The sequence below is a fragment of the Gadus macrocephalus genome, chromosome 4, assembly GCF_031168955.1.
Source record: "Gadus macrocephalus chromosome 4, ASM3116895v1".
Lineage (NCBI taxonomy): Eukaryota > Metazoa > Chordata > Actinopteri > Gadiformes > Gadidae > Gadus > Gadus macrocephalus.
In genome coordinates this window covers 28,724,470-28,741,210 of record NC_082385.1, presented here as the reverse complement: position 1 = coordinate 28,741,210, position 16,741 = coordinate 28,724,470, and the positions used below count along the sequence as shown (strand labels likewise).

At 43.9% G+C, this 16,741-nt stretch overlaps 2 long non-coding RNA genes across 3 annotated transcripts; both read left to right on the top strand.

The window, feature by feature from the left end:
* Positions 1 to 3,068: 3,068 nt before the first annotated feature.
* LOC132455303 (uncharacterized) lies at positions 3,069 to 3,923 on the top strand. Its single transcript, XR_009525155.1, has 2 exons — positions 3,069 to 3,471; positions 3,547 to 3,923. It is a non-coding gene; the product is annotated as an uncharacterized LOC132455303 (long non-coding RNA).
* A 6,496-nt stretch (positions 3,924 to 10,419) lies between these two features.
* Positions 10,420 to 14,679, top strand: LOC132455321 (uncharacterized). 2 transcript variants are annotated; one of them, XR_009525186.1, is made up of 6 exons: positions 10,420 to 10,708; positions 11,859 to 11,959; positions 12,294 to 12,425; positions 12,580 to 12,643; positions 13,644 to 13,754; positions 13,977 to 14,679. It is a non-coding gene; the product is annotated as an uncharacterized LOC132455321 (long non-coding RNA). The 2 variants fall into 2 exon arrangements; XR_009525185.1 differs by lacking the exons at positions 13,644 to 13,754; positions 13,977 to 14,679 and adding exons at positions 12,735 to 12,813; positions 12,887 to 12,961.
* The last annotated feature ends 2,062 nt before the right edge of the window (positions 14,680 to 16,741 follow it).

The window sequence follows — 16,741 nt, the reverse complement described above, 5'->3', positions numbered from 1 at the left end:
TTTGTACACACTTGTGTGTTGGAAGAATTATATTTTATATTTTATTTATATTTTGACTTTCTAACTTCTATTTGTTGACATTCTCAGTTTATGAAGATTGTTTTCTTGCATAGATGCAATGTGTATTACTAACCTACGGCAGGCATGCCTCCAACAATATCCTCTTCAACCTTGATTGAAAAGGTGTCTGGGGTCTGCTGCTTTCCACATAAAGAAGGAAACGCACAAAAGACATTCTTTCAATTCACAGAATAGTTGTCAATCCCCACTAACGACAGATTAGGCATTTTTACACTGCCAATCTGGTTTGGTCGCGGCTTGGCACGCACTGCAATTTGCAACACTGCCAAGCTGATAAAATCCCCCTTCGTCTCGGAGCTGGCTTTCTTGGTTCACAGCAGAAGGCGGGGCTACACACTGGAGGACTTTATACAATGAATTGCAAAAAAAAGAAATTTGATTCAAGACCCTCGCATACAAGAATGAGTTCACATCAGAGCGTAGAGTAAAACGCGATTAACTATTCACAAGTGCAAAAATCCCAACGTATTCTTTATTTTGCTAACCACTCTGCTGACGAAGCATTGTAAGGAAAGTTTGCCTGGTACTTTCTCTTAGATCAACCATTTTTCGTCTTCTTTAAATGCGACTGCATCACCTTTTCTCCCGTGATGGTCAGCAGCATTGTGATATCGCTAAATCGTCTCTGTTGTAGAGACAATGCAGCAACACCTCTACCCAAGCCTCGCCCCTAGAACCGCAAAGCTGTCTTATCGCATTTACATCAAAATGAAACCGCCAATATGTGTAGGGTCAGAGAGGGTTAATCGGGGTGCGAAATAAAGCCTGTAAATTAATTCCGTCAGTGTAAACGCGCGGATCACACAGGGGAAAAGTTGGGCATAAGACGGGCATATTTGGCAGTGTAAAAAGGTTTACTGAATCATAAAGGTGTGGGCTTTCTATGGGTTTGTTTTAGAGTTGTAACAGAGGAAGCCTCTCTTTTGGATGGTGAATGAGAAGATGATTTCCAACCTGCACACTCAGCTCCTCAAGGCAGACCAGCCGCTCGCCGCGCTCCAGGCTCTTGGCCACGCTGTGGTCCCCAGACAGCGAGTTCAGGGCCTCCACTTCTGACGCGGTGGAGAGGGTGTCATGGCCGTCCACCGCCAGTGGGCCCTCCCCTTTACCGTAGACACTCAGAATCTTCAGTTCCTCGCTGTGGCTGGACCAGTGGGAGGAGCCAGGGGCGTCCACACCCAGACTCTCTGAGGTGGCGTTGCGCTGAGTGCTACGGTCTCCAAAGGCATCACAGTCTTCTGCAGAAGGAGGAAAAAAAGACCAAGTAATTGTTTTGATACACTGTTTGCATAAAAGGAGGAAGTGTGTATTTGTACACATGAAATACATTTTTTAAATGCATGTTTATTAGGGCTGTAACAATATGCATATCGAAACCGGAATCACGACACTCAAAACCACAAACCTGTCTCGCGGTGTGAGAAGGCAGAAGCACGATACGCCCTTTCTAACTCTCCGGTCAAATTGTCAAATTGAAATTTGCTAATAATCTGTCTAAATAATAGTCTGCTGACACCGCTCCTCTTATCGATGCCGTAAATCTGCGACAAGATGCCCTCTCTGTGATGACAGCTCTCCGTGGCTACGGAGGATTGCATTTCTCCACAGCCTGCAAAGTCCTCATATGCGATATGAACGACATTTATCCAGAGCGGGACAAATGCGAAAAAATAGCCTGTGTGATCCTGTCTCTAGTGTTTTGCGTGATTTGAACGGCAGTTGGTCTGCTTATAGGTCGGAATGAAGCGGCCACCCATTATTGACAGGATGGGTACTTTATTCTACCGGACTCGTTTGTTTCTTCACTAGACTCACACACGCTACCGCTCGCTCTCCTCGCTCGTCCACTCACTCGCTGACGTCACTCACACACACATACATACGCTACTCGTAACACTGCCTCGTTATCGCGAATCAGACGTTCATGTTTTTTCCCCATCTATTTGAAAGTTAGGCTATTAAACATGTTGCATTCTATACGGCCTGATTATGTCATTATTTAAGCTACATAGCCTAATAAGAATCCATAATAGGATATTTGACTAAACCACAAAACTAGTTGAGGGTTTTTGCCTACCTGCAAGCATCCTCCAACTGCAATTAGACTTTGGTTATTTATTTATTAATATAGCGATACATTAATAGTAGAGCTGTCAAGCGATTAAAATATTTAATCGTGATTAATCGCATTAATGTCATAGTTAACTCACATTAATCGCGATTAATCGCAAATTCGTTTTCGATGCTAGATATCCCTTGATTTCTTTGTCCCATTAATTCTTCTCATTTTAATTCTCTTATCAACATGGTGAAGTGCATCGGCTTGCCTTGTGCAAATGATTTTTTATTGATAACAACATTGGCATATACTGATCAAAACAGGAAGATACAAAAAAAGAGCCTATAGTGCAATTAAAATCTAAGCAGTCGTTTAGACTGCTTTGAACAAATGTCATTTGAACATAGCAGTCAGGCTACTGCTTCTTTGTTTTGAGCCAAAGAAAAATTGATTATTATTTTTTTTTTAATAAAAGATTTGCGTTAATTGCGTGATAAAAAATTTGACGCCGTTAAAATTGGTTTGCGTTAACGCCGTTAATAACGCGTTTAACTGACATCTCTAATTAATAGTATTCTTTCTGTTCCAATCTGATCAGTGTTCCAAAATATTTTTTATTAAAAGTTGCATTAAGTTTATTGTTACTTAAGTGTTGTTTAAATAAAAAGCTTTTTACATTAAAAAAATCGTGGGATGTATCGAACCGTGGGTCAAAAATCTTGATACAAACCGAATCGTGAGTTGGTTTATTGTTACAGCCCTAATGTTTATGCAACATTGAGACCGAGGGTTTAAAATGTGTACTGCAGACACAGATTAAGAGTTTTGGAGAGGGATGTCTCCTCCAGCCCCCTCCCCCCTAGACTCAAAGCTCAAGCGGAGGCCAGGAGGAGGACACTGAACGAACACCAGCGCAAAATGATCTGAGTGTGGCAGGTTGAGTGTTGCTCCTCCTCCACTCAGGTGATTTCTGGTGGGCAGATTGCAGAGTGGTTTCACCTGTATAAGTGCTGCGCCTTCTCTGGCGCGCACACTGCTGCCTGGCACTTGTGGCGAAGACTCGGTGTGGCGTCTGTTAGTTGTTGGTTTGTTGTCGGTTCGTGTGGCGTGCTTCAGTCACTTGAAGGTGAGTAGGCATGACGCTACTTTCGTGCAACTTTATGATGACAAGCAGGTGCCCAGTGATCGCGAGTGTTTTTGTAACTTTCCAGCGTTGTTGGCCGTGTTGTTCGGGGGCGGCATTGTGAAGAGTGAGGGGAGTGTGGCATCCGCTCCGTACTGTTGCCGCAGCCGGTGATCAGTTTCGGGGGCGTAAAGCTCTCTTCGTTCGGGTAAGCGTGCTCTTTTGTTAACCTGCTGGTTGTGTTAGCTTTGTGCTTAGCCGTCTGCTCTCTGTCCTGCTGTAGCTGTTGGAGCCGCAGCGGTGCTTTTGCTTTTCTTCCTCCTCCTGTGCTCTGGTGAAGCTGCCCTGCACGGCTCTGTGACGTAGCCTACACCTGGCGATCCCAAACGTAAACCATCCACGGCCTCCGGTCCTGGGGCGGCCGCTCCGTCTTCTCCATCCACTCCGTCTTCTCCATCCACTCCGTCGTCTTCATCATCTTCGGCTGCTCCGGCACCGTTGCCTTTTTCCACACAGTCCGATGTGGCGGTTGCATTCCCACGCAGCGCTAAGTTTTCAGTCCCACCACAACTCTTATCGGTTTGGTTAATTGTCTGCTTTTCCTTTCATCTTTTTGTGTTTGTGTTCTTTAGTTTATTTGTTTGGGTTAAATCCTATACATACATATATTTTTGTGTTGCGTTTTGTTGACCCATTTGGGATTAAGCATATCAATATTTTCTTATTTCTGATTTATTGCTTTGGGGTTCAACTGATTATTTCCTGTTTAGTTTAACATAGCTGTTGGGTTTGTGTATGTGTGTGTTTTATTATAGTCCTCTGTTTTAAATGATTGTCGTAACAACCTGAGTGTCTCGCCACAACAGTAGTGTAATTTTGTGTTTCTTTCTTGTGTTTCCAGGACAGGAGCTGGTGTAGCGGGCGGCAGGCTTTGATTTGGTTTGTAGTGGTTCTTTTGTGGTTTTGAGTTGATTTAGTCTGACCGCCTCGCTACAGCCTAGCTCTGTGCCTGTTGTATTTATTTCTACTTTGGGGTTTTGACTTGACACTTCAGTGGTTGTTGAGATCCCTGAGCTCTTTTAATTCTGCTTACCGTAGATAAATAAAATTATATCTTTTGTAAGTCCGTCTCTCGTCCTTTATACAAAACGTGCAACGAATCTGTGTGACCTCTGGTTGGCCAAAGTACAGGGCCAAGGTTGTATTTCCTGGGGTGCAATTCCCCAGGTGGCGTTGTCGAGCAACTCTCCCCCCCCTTCTCTCCATTCCGCCACAAGTTGGCGTCGGCAGGATGCACTGTTAGAGGACAGAGACGTGACTTTCATTTGTGTTATTAGTTTGAGTTTTTTTCTTTTCTTTTTTTTTGTTGGATTAAGTGGTGGTGTGTTGAGGCAGTGGTGAAGACGGAGCGGCAGCATATCTTTTGTTTCTTTCTTTCCTTTTTGCCAGTTGGTAAAATCAGGTCTCCATTTTGAGTTGGTGAGTGTGGTTTCTGCGGTTGCTATGGAGGAGGAACTGCAGCAGCTCAGAGAGCTAGTGGCACAGCTTAGAACAGATAACGAGCAGCTGTCTCGAGCGAGAGATGCTTCCCAGGCCGGTCCCAGTAGGGCTGACCCCGCTCCTGTTGCTCCGGCTGCTAGTGCCAGCTCCGGGGTCACTGAACGGCTGGTTGTCATACCTAGAGATCGTAGATGTCCCATGTTCAATGGCAGAACAGGTATAGGCTTAGCTGAGTGGAAAGAGGAGCTACAGGTGTGTATGCGTGCCCGCCACCTGTCTGTTCGTGATCAGGCTTTCTTCATCTTTGACCACCTAGAAGGGGAGGCCAGAGAAGAGATAAAGTATCGCCCCCGTGTGGAGAGGGAGGATCCTGACGAGGTTTTGACCATCTTGACTGAGCTTTATGGCTGTGTACATTCATATGTGACCCTGCAGCAATCTTTCTTCTCCAGGAAGCAGCTGGCGAAGACGGAGCGGCTGGCGAAGACAGAGCGGCCGCCCCAGGACCGGAGGCCGTGGATGGTTTACGTTTGGGATCGCCAGGTGTAGGCTACGTCACAGAGCCGTGCAGGGCAGCTTCACCAGAGCACAGGAGGAGGAAGAAAAGCAAAAGCACCGCTGCGGCTCCAACAGCTACAGCAGGACAGAGAGCAGACGGCTAAGCACAAAGCTAACACAACCAGCAGGTTAACAAAAGAGCACGCTTACCCGAACGAAGAGAGCTTCACGCCCCCGAAACTGATCACCGGCTGCGGCAACAGTACAGAGCGGATGCCACACTCCCCTCACTCTTCACAATGCCGCCCCCGAACAACACGGCCAACAACGCTGGAAAGTTACAAAAACACTCGCGATCACTGGGCACCTGCTTGTCATCATAAAGTTGCACGAAAGTAGCGTCATGCCTACTCACCTTCAAGTGACTGAAGCACGCCACACGAACCGACAACAAACCAACAGGTCCAAGCAGCTTCGCTGCTCGGACCCCTAATAAGGTACGTCCAACCTACCTTATTCTATAATTTAGGGAATTCACTTTAATTAATTTTACTCCGCAATAACTTGAATGGAACTTCAGATGCAGTCAGGTAGCTATTTAAAGCTATGATAAACCGCGTATTTCGTTTATTTAGATAAAGCATTATGAAAAAGTTTGCATGCACAATAAAGCATACAGATGAATTTGGCGCCCAGCATTTTCATTTTCCCTATGTTTATGAAACTTAGAAATCCCCATCCAAATATATTCTCTTGAGTAGAGGCAATAAAAATGCGATATACGTGGAAGAGAGACGGAGGAAGGAGAGGAGAAAATGATTAGAGGGGAGAAGGGTGTGTGTGTGCCTGTGTGCCTGTGTGCCTGTGTTGTGTGTGAATCTATATATGTGTGTGGTGGGCGATGACTCCAGTTTAACCAGTGAACGAGTCTCTCTGGTCTCTTTGATGAAAGCTTCCTTCTCACTCCTCAAAGGGCTGTTCAGGATCTGCCAAGTTACGGTTGCAATGGAGACGGTATCTCGCAGAGCGCGCAGAGAGCAGATGTTCTTGTGTGGTAACATCTCCCTCTGCTGTCCACATCCGCTCACTACACACAGGGACGCAAGATCACAGGTGACTTCCTTTTCACCAACTTGACATCTAACCACACACACACACACACACACACACACACACACACACACACACACACACACACACACACACACACACACACACACACACACACACACACACACACACACACACACACACACACACACACACACACACACACACACACACACACACACACACACACACACACACACACACAGTAAGGTGAATTGAATGAAGACCTTTTTCGTTTAGAAGTATGAATCTAAATCAGTCTCATCCCTTTAATTAACGGGACAGAAATACAGCCAAAGAGTGTATCATACATAAGGAAAGTGTGGAAATAGTTACATCTTATAAATATCTGGGTACCATTTTCGATGATCACCTTAAGTTTGATGTAAACACTGAGGCTATTGTGAAGCGAGGGCAACAGAGAATTCACCTTCTCCGCAAACTAAATTCCTTTTCTGTAAGTCCTGTCATCCTCTGTCGTTTTTATCAATCTTTTATTGAGTCTCCTGAGCTTTTCTTCAACTGCTGGTTTCACAGCCTGACAGTAAAAGACAAACAGCCTGAACAGCATTGTCAACATCTGTTCTAAGATCACCGGAGTTAAACAAAGGGACTTGAATTATTTTCGCAATCGGCAAATCATTAAGAAAGCAGCAGGTATGTTGGCTTCTTCTGGTCATGCTCTTAAAAGTGAATTCTCCGTGTTGCCATCAGGGGCGTCGCTACGCTTCACCTGCTTGCAGAACAAACCGCCAATCCAAGTCGTTCATCCCCTCTGCAATTCGACTACTAAACGCTCCGTAGTTGTGTAGGTGTATTTGTTGTTTGTATGTTACTGTGTCTGTATGCAAGCTGCTCAAACTAATTGCCCCTAGTGGGATAAATAAAGTTGTATTGTAAAATGAGGGCGGTCATTTAAGATCTAACACAGAGCTGAAATAGCCTCGCACTGTGTTACCAAGTGCGACCAGAGGGCACCAAACCTGCATTGAGTTTTTCTAATTAGCTCTCCTGCCGCAGCTCGCCTGCCAAGTGGTTTTCTTAATCAGTTAATTGGTTGCATCTGGTGCGTTTCACTTCAGAGGGAGCCGGACAGCACGTTGGAGTCCTCCACTGTTTGGCAAAAGTCTGTTGTGACTTATTTGACATCTCTTCCTGTTTCACAGGTTAAAGACTTTTTGAAGTAAAGAGGAGCATCTCATCTGAACCTGATGTGAGTAGAATTGTGTGGCCAAGCACAACTGACGTGACTTGTATGTTGAATATAATTCACTGATAATGTGTGAAGGAAATCTGGGATTGTGGTGGTTTAACTCATTTGAAATTTAAATAATGATTATACCTGGAAGTAACATTTTAGAGACTATACATTCAAACTTGTCAGAGTAGGAGGTAAATCACTCTTGACTAATGACAGTCAAATAATTAGTATAATTTATATTAAAAAGCTGGATTAGTTAATTATCTTAATCATTATTTAAAAGTTTGGTGATCCCAAAAGCCCTGCATTTGTATTGTCATTCATTTACCTGATTTAATGGAGATGGTAGATGTTGAACTGTGGGACAGTGCCCAAGTTTGGGGACCATAAGTAAACTGTTCCTTCCTTCAAAGTAGGGATGGGCGTGAGGAATCGATTACTCGAGTACTACTCGTTACAAATGAACTCGGTTGGTGGACAGGCAAACTCGAGTTTGCGTATACACACACAAACAAAGTTTTCTGAAGCAAATGTATCAATTTTCTGTCGGCGCCACTAACGCATGACGTGGGCACAAAGAAAATTAAATGCATCCATTTCCATGGCGCGTTCCGTGGCGTGTGCAGGCACGCCAGAATTAAAAAAGTTAAGAGATGGCGGTTAAAGCAAACCGCAGCGAAGAATTGAAATACTTTAAAGAAATAGGAGATCATAAGGTGAAATGTAAAATATGCCAAGCGAAATCGAGCTACCAGAAAGTACTATGCGGCAACATATGCTCCTGAAACACAATAGTGAGTTCGGGAAAGCAGACCCGCAGCAACGGTGAAAGTGAAAGTGTGTCGGCTATATTTTCACCGCCGCAAGACGCAGCTGTAATCCCGGGCGTGTAGAGAAGATCACAACGCTGAGTATTTCCATAGTCCATTTGCTGCCGTTTTATTTGCAGCTTTAAGCATTTATTTGCAATGGTTAGGCTACTTGTTTCTTTTTTTTAAACTGTTACAGGCCTTGGTTCGACGTGATTTAAATTGTGAGACGCATATTTATTTTTGTAAGGGAAATGTGTTTTGAACGTTTGCAAAAATAAATAATGAATACTCTGATAACTCTGACTGTTTTGATGGAGAATAAGCATTAGGCCTACATGTTTGGTTGGTAATATTGCCGTTCATCAGGCCTATTCCTGCTGCAGATGCGTTGCATTCTAAAAATAGATTTGATTTAACGAGTACTCGATTGATCCTCGAGGAATTCCTTCGATCACTCGAGTTTGGAATTTACTACTCGTGCCCATCCCTACTTCAAAGGTCTAGCATGGATATTTAACTGCAGTTCTGTGAGTATCCCAACTTATCCATGAAGATGAACTGCAAACTGTAAGTCATACGTTTCTCATTAATATTGGGCACATTGATGTATTTTGGCTTCCTGGTGAGTTAACCCGTTACCTGAAGGTTGATTTGAGTAGTGAGGATGTTTTATTGGTTCATGAGTTACTTAGGTGTTTGGTTTATATTGGTTTAAATGATTTGTTTAAAAGGTTACAGGCTCCAAATTATTGTTGTAAACTGGATTAATGGTCTGGGTTCTGATGTCTTCAGTCTTCTTTCCAGCTGCTCTCCTGAGCTCTGCATCTTCATCACATGAGCGTTGCTTTACTGATGAGGGTGTGATCTGAGTGAGCAGAGGTGCATACTGGGATACAGAGGAGGGGAAACCGAGAGTTTGAGAAACCGTCGTGACGTCAGTTACATGGACTGGAATGTTCTTTAAGATGGAGACAGGGATTCAGAAGGAGAAACACCAGGGGGAGATGAGGGGACTCCTCATCTCATGGTACATGGTTGTTTTGGTTCTTCGAACGTTTTTGAGTGATATAACTTGTACACACTGGGTGCATAATAATGTAAAGGTACACTGAATAGTAGTAATGACCAACAGCAACAAACGGATCTCCTCAAGGTAAGTCTGTTGGCTGTGTTTAATGAAGACCATCGCTGGACTTCCAGATCTTCCTCCGTTCAGCTCAAGGTGAGGCGCTGGTTCTGTTTTTTCCTTGGTTGGTTCCGGCCGGAATGTTCGGATTCCAGTCGGACGGTTTGTGTTTCCCACCGAGTGCGGTCACTTCAATTAGTCTCAATGGTTAGCATATAACGTTGTAGTCTTGACAACCATAAGGACCCAACTGGCAGTTAGTTGGATGTGAGTCCCCTGTGGGAATCTGGAACGTTCTGGATTGTATTTGCGTAACCTTTATGGTAGTTTCCATCGGGAATTGTTTCCCCTTATCTTAAACAACTTAAGTTTGATATTAAATACATACTGACGCGTACATCGTACAATATGTTAATTTCCGATGGTTGCGCCGTACCTTTAACCACGTTGACGTGTGACGGGACTCTCACTGCGTACAAAACAGCGTTCTTCTTGCGGGCCCATTTCTGACCAGTCAGTTAAGGCTGAAAATCATTTCAAGGTGGAAGACAATTGGACATTTCTTCAACGGAAGCCAGCACCTGAATATGGCTGAGTATGTTTGATTTAATATTGATGCTGTTTAGTATTGTTTGTTACTTCAGCTTTTGTACGTTCTAAATATCTGCTGTCATTAATTGCCACAGAAGTTAAACCCTACCAAATGGAATGACGTTAAACCACGACTTTGGTGCCGAGTTACCAACTGGATAATATCAAAGCTAAAATAATGGCTGTCCTTCCCACATGTTACAGTAGAAGATACTCTAGAACTGTACAAGGTTAAAAAGGTAACATGTAGTTTGTCCCAAGGTGTCTGCCTCCTCACCCAGAGCAAGACCTCCACCTCCTCACCCAGAGCCAGACCTCCACCTCCTCACCCCGAGCCAGACCTCCACCTCCTCACCCCGAGCCAGACCTCCACCTCCTCACCCAGAGCCAGACCTCCACCTCCTCACCCAGAGCCGGACCTCCACCTCCTCACCCAGAGCCGGACCTCCACCTCCTCACCCAGAGCCGGACCTCCACCTCCTCACCCAGAGCCGGACCTCCACCTCCTCACCCAGAGCCAGACCTCCACCTCCTCACCCAGAGCCGGACCTCCACCTCCTCACCCAGAGCCAGACCTCCACCTCCTGTCAGAAGTCCTCCAGAACAGGTCATTGCTCTGGTGTGTGAGTAGAGTCTTCTTCATGCATGGCCTGAACCACTTCTTTAATCTTGTGGACTGCTCTGTCTTTTTGATTGATTGTCTTTATTTCGAACATGCAAGCAATAAAAAACATGATTATTAATCAATTAATGATTATCAATTGATTATTAATAGATGAAATAAAAAACAAGAGACAACAAAAAAACACACAAAAGTAGTACAATTTAAAAAAAAACTTTCTACATGCTCGAAAGGGGGTAGGAGGAAGTAAAAAAACATATCTAGTCCTACCCCTTAATAGATCAATTTAGCTTGGATAGATGTCACCAACATGTCAGTATAATGCAAGCTATAATAATGCATACAAATATGAATACAGAATACAGAATAATTGTGTGTGTATATATATATCGACGCATATATCTACGTATATTTATAAATAGTCAATATAATCACACAAATATTGTAAACAATTATATATATATATACACACACACACACAATTTATATTACATTATAAATACCTATACATTGGCGGTTAACAGAGAGCAGCAGAGCAGCAGCGCTGCAGCGCTAACATCCACCTGGTTCCAGCAACAGCTAAACAGCACAGGCAGCCACCATCCACCTGGCTCCAGCACCATCCACCTGGCTCCAGCAGCAGCCACCATCCACCTGGCTCCAGCAGCAGCCACCATCCACCTGGCTCCAGCAGCAGCCACCATCCACCTGGCTCCAGCACCATCCACCTGGCTCCAGCAGCAGCCACCATCCACCTGGCTCCAGCAGCAGCCACCATCCACCTGGCTCCAGCAGCAGCCACCATCCACCTGGCTCCAGCAGCAGCCACCATCCACCTGGCTCCAGCACCATCCACCTGGCTCCAGCAGCAGCCACCATCCACCTGGCTCCAGCAGCAGCCACCATCCACCTGGCTCCAGCACCATCCACCTGGCTCCAGCAGCAGCCACCATCCACCTGGCTCCAGCAGCAGCCACCATCCTTCATTCCCAAAAACGGGATGCTCATGTCTGGTCTCAAGTCTTTTCTAGCCTTGAGTTATAAAATAATAGTTAAATTAATTGTGTAAATCTGATCTGGATGAGTCCATTAAGTTTATTGTTGGGCAAATGCTGATATAAACATCCTGCTGTAGCTGAAAGGCGAGGCTGAGAGGCTGGAGACCGGAGGCTTATTGTGCCAGGATGGACCGGAGACTGAGGCTGGAGACCAGGGGCCTGCAGCACCGGACCAGTGGTTAACCATCACCAAGCTCATATCAAACACTAAAATCCACGGTAGTTTAGGTCTGGTTTTGATCATCTTATGACTTTAAATCTGTGCCAAGCTGTGAGTTGAGTTAATTCATACAGGGGTTATGTAGGAGTCGTATGAGCCATTAATGTTACTAGTGCTGCTACGACCGTAGTGGATGAATTGCTGAACACGACAATCTGCAGACGTTGTCTAATTTAAGTGTTTAAATATGGTTAAATTTGACTTGCGTTTTACAAGTGAACCTAAGATGCAGGAGGTGGGGTGTGTTGCGTCCCCAGGTGATTTACTGCCGAGACCAACTGTTTGTAACCAGACCAGGAATCCATGGCTGAAGGAGCTGATGGAGGAGCCGTGCTGAAGGAGCTGATGGAGGAGCCGTGCTGAAGGCCCTGCCTGGTTGAGGATCTGGTGGAGGCCCTGCCTGGTGAAGGACGTCTGTCGTGGGGTAGTTGGAGCTTGACTCTGAAGTGATCATCACACTCTCTGCCACTTCTAGTAGAATACGGTTACCACAAACTACCGGCGTTTGTACCATATATACCAGACGGCTACATCTGTTTTACCACATGTTGAAGCAAGACTTCCGCTGTTTGTTCCAGACCACGACTCTGTCTGAGGAGAGCTGCTGGAGGACGACTAGGAATCGACCAACAAGGATTCCTCGTAAGTTTGTATTTACTTACATGGTTGACTTAAAGGGCAAAATACAGCTGTTACTTTGACATGCACAACTACCGCTGTGTTTTCTTACTAGAACGTGTTTCTGGAGCGGAGGCAAGTTGGTAGGGGAGCCGCAAATCTGGAGGATGACCATCACTCTACCAACAAGGATTGTAAGTTTGTATTAACCTAATAAAGTGGAAATAAAGGGCTTAAAAATAAGACTAACTACATGTTTGTTACCAGACGTTGGGGCCAGACTTGCACTGTTTGTTCCAGACCAGGACTCTGGCTGAGGAGAGCTGATGGAGGAGCCAAGACATCACTCTACCACCAAGTTTCCTCGTAAGTTTGCATAAAGTAAACAGAGTGGACTTGTTGTAAGTAACGCAGGATTAGTTTGTCCAGTATAAGTTTCGACATACTACTGTGGTTGTTTACCAGACAAACTAGCTTACATTAGAGCCCAACTACTACTGTGTTTGTTACCTTACATTAGCGACAAACTACTACTGTGTTTGTTACCTTTCATTAGAGACAAATTACTACTGTGTTTGTTACCTTTCATTAGAGACAAATTACTACTGTGTGTGTTACCTTTCATTAGAGCCCAACTACTCCTGTGTTTGTTACCTCACATTAGAGACAAACTACTACTGTGTTTGTTACCTTACATTAGAGACAAATTACTACTGTGTTTGTTACCTTTCATTAGCGACAAACTACTACTGTGTTTGTTACCTTTCATTAGAGACAAATTACTACTGTGTTTGTTACCTTACATTAGAGCCCAACTACTCCTGTGTTTGTTACCTCACATTAGAGACAAACTACTACTGTGTTTGTTACCTTACATTAGAGACAAATTACTACTGTGTTTGTTACCTTTCATTAGAGACAAATTACTACTGTGTTTGTTACCTTACATTAGAGCCCAACTACTCCTGTGTTTGTTACCTCACATTAGAGACAAATTACTACTGTGTTTGTTACCTCACATTAGAGACCAATTACGTTTGTAACCAGACCAGGAATCTGGAGGACTGATGGAGAAGCCGTACATCTGGAAGGCAAATCCTGAGGACGACCAAGACTCTACCATCAAGGATTCCTCGTAAGATTCCTTGCAAGATCTGGACATAGTGGACCAGGTAGGGGGCTGGGGGTTCAACTCTCAAACCAATGGTGCCGGGTTCAAGTCCTCAGAATACAGTGATGCGTCCTTGAGCAAGGCGCCCTAAAGCCTGCCTGCTCCTTAATGACTTATCTTTGGTTCAGAAAATGTTGCATCTTTTGAATATTGAACCTAATCAATGTCCTTGTTTGGTCCGGGCAGACACACCTGAGCTGAACCCGCCCTGATCCTGACATCCTGCTGGTCCCGTCTCCTCAGTTAATCTGAGCCTCGTCCTCCCGAAGACCTGCTGAGCTCAGCAGTCTGAGGCTGATGGATCAATGACCTCCAGTGGGAGTGATCTTCTTAACCCCACATGTAACCGTGTGCTTCCACACGCCTTTCCCTCACGTATGTCATTAACCTCACTACTTCACTACTCTCTACTGCTTCCTCTTCTTCTTCCTTCTCTGTCGTTCGAACCTTTACACGGAAGGCGCGTCTTCCTGCCCTCAGAGGGTTTAGCGTTAGGGTTGAGTGTCAGGGTTTAGAGTCAGGGACAGAGCTGGGCAGGGAGGACTGCTTTTACACAAACCTCACTTGCTTTCGGAATGGTGGTTACATTTTGAAAAGATTCATTCGGGAAAATGTTTTCATCTGCTTCCCTTTACAAAATTGTATTGAACTTCTGTCAAGTGTTTTTGTTTATATATTAAAATCCCACATTGACTTCTACATGTTTGGTGCGGTTCATTTATTTGTCCTTTAACTTGGTTAATGTCAAGCTAAACTCCTGCAATACATTTAATATACATGATTGTTATTCAGCAATGTTCACATAATCCATTTAGTAAAAATATGAAACCTCAATATTACTAAAAAATTCAAGCCTATTCATGTATTTAACAATGTACATACTGCCCTGTAGGCCATTCTCTGCTGCTACAACACGTTCAATCCACCAACCTGTCTCACATCAATCTATAGCTACGGAAAATACAACGGAAAATGTAGTTTGGTGTGAGACTGTTGTCCAGCAGAGGGAGCTGTCATACACCTTAATTATACAGGGATGTCTGTGTATTTACGTTTTAAAATGTTCATGTGCTGGTCTAGTTTGTCTGCAAATAACTCAAAGTGGATAAGCAGCACAGCAGTCAGGTAGCTATTTTATGCTAAAATAAACTGCATATTTTGTTGATTTATGTGAAGCATTATGATTTATTTTTTTGTTTTTTTCCTAATTCAGATAGCAGTCACGTTGGCGACATCTCCGATGTTTGCAATGCATCCTTTTTAATATTCCAATATGTTCCATAATGTTCGGCCTGCGCTGAGAAAGTCCTTCTTGCGTATTTTCCCTGGATATCCTCAAAACTGCATTACAGTGGTTTGCTGTGAGCGTGCGCATTAGGCACTAGGGAGTGGGCTGCTGGGCTCATTCAGCGACAAAATGTCAACTGATTCAGATTCAAAGGACTCAAAAGATTCGGATCTTTTTAGTGATTCACTCAAAGGACTATGAATCTTCTAAGTGAATCGAAATTCCCATCACTATGAGCCAGTATTCTGGGTACTTATACACATACTGAGCCAGTAACCTGTGTACTTATACTCATACTGAGCCACTAACCTTTGTACTTATACTCATACTGAGCCTGTATCCTGTGTACTTATACTCATACTGAGCCAGTAACCTGTGTACTTGTACTCATACTGAGCCAGTAACCTGTGTACTTGTACTCATACTGAGCCAGTAACCTGTGTACTTATACTCATACTGAGCCAGTATCCTGGGTACTTATGCTCATACTGAGCCACTAACCTGTGTACTTGTACTCATACTGAACCAGTATCCTGTGTACTTATACTCATACTGAGCCAGTATCCTGGGTACTTATACTCATACTTAGGCAGTGTCCTGTGTACTTATACTCGGTGGCGTCACAAGGCTGTTTTATTCGGGGCTAAAGCGCCGGATATTATTTAATTAGCCCTGAATATAATTCTTGGGTAAAATGAATAAAATAAAATATAAATAATATATGTATATATATAAATAAATTCTCTCTCTCTATGTATCTATATCTATATATGTATATGTATGTATGTATGTATATGTATATGTATGTATATATATGTATATATGTTTTACTCTGAAATAGATTGAATAGAACTTTAGATCTTTGGGGATAAGCAGCAAAGCAGTCAGGTAGCTATTTAAAGCTGTTTTTTTGTATGCCCAATGGGATACTTTTCTTTTCCCTCTGGGCTAAGTCCCGGATGTTTATGAAACCTAGAATCAGCTGCGTCTCTTGCGGCGACGCCTGCGTCTCTTGCGGAGGCTCAGGCGGCGCCGCCGCAAGAGACGCAGCAGCTGTACATGTGAGCAGTCTTTTAGTGCCTTGCGTCGGCTCCATACATGGCTCAGGAGGACCACAGGCCAAAGCAGACTCCAGCACCTAGCTGTGATGTCCATTGCGAAGGAGTTGCTTGAAAGAATTGAACACCAAAGGGTCATTGACAGGTTTGCCACCCTCAAAGTGCGGCGACATCGATTTTTTGGACTTTTTGGTTTGACCTTCTTTTTATTCTTTTTTTTTTGCTCTTGATGTGAAGCATGTATTATTATGAATTATTGATGACTTATATTGATTTATGAAAGTTCAGATAGGTGTGCAACCAAGTAGAATAGAGATGGCCATTCGTAAATAATTAACAGAAGATTTGTTGTCCAAGTCCCTTGTACCTAGTACTTTGTTCACTGACAATAAAGTTGAATCTAATCGAATGACTGTTGATACAAAAGGAGGCACTTGGAGTTAACGGTCAGGAAAACCAGCTGAGTGAAGCAGGTTTTGTGTTTGTTACAGGGGGCTGTCTGTGTGAACTGGCACAATAAAGCTGGTGTTCTGGAAAGGGCTAAAAAAAATAGAAATAATCCGTATTTTGGAGTTAGTTGAAATGAGTTAGTTAAAATGAAAGTT